Source organism: Engraulis encrasicolus, chromosome 6 (assembly GCF_034702125.1).
Source record: "Engraulis encrasicolus isolate BLACKSEA-1 chromosome 6, IST_EnEncr_1.0, whole genome shotgun sequence".
NCBI lineage: Eukaryota > Metazoa > Chordata > Actinopteri > Clupeiformes > Engraulidae > Engraulis > Engraulis encrasicolus.
Genome location: NC_085862.1, coordinates 17193627 through 17196662, shown reverse-complemented (window position 1 = coordinate 17196662; position 3036 = coordinate 17193627).

Here is a 3036-nt window from a genome sequence, read left to right as displayed (position 1 = left end):
GAATAAAACATCTTGCCCCTGCGCGCACAGCTAAGGCATGTTTTGCATGCATACATACTTCAAACACATAACCGAGCATACACAAATACACACACACACAGACACACACGCACGCACGCACGCACGCACGCACGCACACACACAAACGTGTGTGCACACACACACACACTCACACACACACACACACACACACACACACACACACACACACACACACACACACACACACACACACACACACACACACACACACACACACACACACACACACACACACACACACACACACAGGATGATAAAAATGGCTGCAATAGGCTTGCAAACAATCAGGAAATGGCTTTCTGGGCAAAGAAATGCGGGCAAACACACTACACAGATGCACACAGACTCATACGGCCTTCTTTTGTTTTCCTTTTGTAAATCTGCAAGGGGCGTTTTACCACCACTACTGTGCTATAAGGCCCTCGGATGATAAAGATGGCTCCACACACACAGACACACAGACACACAGACACAGACACAGACACAGACACAGACACACACACACACACACACACACACACACACACACACACACACACACACACACACACACACACACACACACACACACACACACACACACACACACACACACACACACACACAGGATGATAAAAATGTCTGCAATACGCTTGCAAACAATCAGGAAATGGCTTTCTGGGCACTCAGCAAACGTTGGTCCCACATACACACATGCCCGCACACACGCACACCCACGCACCCACGCAGGCACGCAGGCACGCAGGCACGCATGCACGCGCACATGCACATACACTCACACATCAAAAAGGCCTTCACGGTGCCAGCTTCAAGTTCTACATAGCATACTATGCTGCACCTTGCCACTGAGTGCTCTGTCCTTCACCTCCTACACACGGACACACACACACACACACACACACACACACACACACACACACACACACACACACACACACACACACACACACACACACACACACACAGAGTCCAAAACGGAACGGTCGCGGGACGAACGCAGTCTTTTTGCTTAGTTTCGGTCGTTGTATTTTTCTCTGCCTTTCACACTGACAGCGTCGGCGTGCGTGGGCAGTCCTGTTCAAAACCCTCCCCACAGCCAAAGCTAGCATGCTACTTTGCCATTCATTTGAATGAGACACCGCCGGTCGCCGGCGTGAAAAATACGCTCGAGTTCTATTTTCCAAATGCAGCGCGGAGCAGAGCCGACAGCCGCGCCGCTGACGCTCGACTACCGCCGGTTGGTGTGTAAGGACTGACATGTTTCAATGTATTTTCACTGACGCCGGTAAAAAACGCGGCCATTCCGAGACGCTTTACCGCCCTGGTGTGTAAGACCCCTTACCGTACTGAACTGTACCCCTGCCACGCCTCTAAGTGAGTTTTTTGGGATGTCCTATGCAGTATTTTCTCTCTCTCTCTCTCTCTCTCTCTCTCTCTCTCTCTCTCTCTCTCTCTCTCTCTCTCTCTCACACACACACACACACACACACACACACACACACACACACACACCATGCACTGTGCCCTGATAAACAAAGCACTGCACACTGGCTGTCAAAACTGAAACTGGCAAGCAGCCATAGCCGACATCAGGGGGGAAATAAGAGAGCAGGTGATCACAAAATATGAAATATGATCACGTGAGAGAGAGAGAGAGAGAGAGAGAGAGAGAGAGAGAGAGAGAGAGAGAGAGAGAGAGAGAGAGAGAGAGAGAGAGAGAGAGAGAGAGAGAGAGAGATGGTTTGAGAGGGAACGATAGAGAGGGAGAAAGAGAAGGATGGAGAGAGGGGGAGAGAGAGAGAAAGAGAGAGAAGGAAAAAAAGATGACATGACCGATCATCACAGACGACCATTAGTGCACTTCCAGACTGCGTTCCAGACAGTTCCATCACACACACACACACCATGCACGGACACACGGAGGCACGCACGAACACACACACACGCGCGCACGCACGCACGCACGCATGCACTCACTCTGTAATTAAGGATGTGTGTGTGTGCATACACTGTATGGACGCTGGGAAGATGGAAGTAACGTGTCTGTGTGAATGGATGGTGTGTGGGAAAGGCTGTTGGCCAACACGCCGCATGTGTCTGACAAGGACGAAGACAAAACAAGATGGGGACACAGGAGGGGGACCGCGGCGACACTCGCTCCGGAGACCCAGCAGGCTCCATCACACCAGGGCAAACACGCACTGGCACGCACACCGCATGACTGTCATCACACCACACCACACCACACACATCACGCCACACACACACACACACACACACACACATGCACACATGCACATACACACATACACACACACGCACACACACACACGTACACACAGGTACACACACACACACGCGGACACGGACACGGAGACACACACACACACACACGGAGACGAGGACACAGACACACACCGGGGAAAACGCAACTGGCACTTGCACTGCGTGCCTGCCATCACACCCCACCACACCACACCCCTCACCCCACAGACACACACACACCTGTCACAACACAGACAGACACAGACACTGATACACACAGATAAAGACACAGACACAGAAACAGACAAGCACACACACACACACACACATACACACTCGCATGCACACACACATGCACGCACACACACACACACACATCAGGGCGAACACACTCTACTGTACACTTGAACTCACACTGCACGCTTGCCTTCGCACCCGTCACAACACATACAGTAACTACAGCACAGCACAGAACAGGCACCACCAGTGAGAAGTAATCTCACACAAATGATGTGACATCACACGTGACATCACTACATGTGACATCATACAGACATAGACATGTCTTCTCCCCTTCCGTGCACATGTCATGCAACTTCCATTGGACTTTCAAGGTGTTACTGTAATTTGTGCAGACGTGTCAATCCTGGGTCCAGAAAGTATAAACTGAGGTGACACAGGTGACTCCAATACGTAAGTAGCTGGTCTACCCAGGGCCGGCGCTAGGCA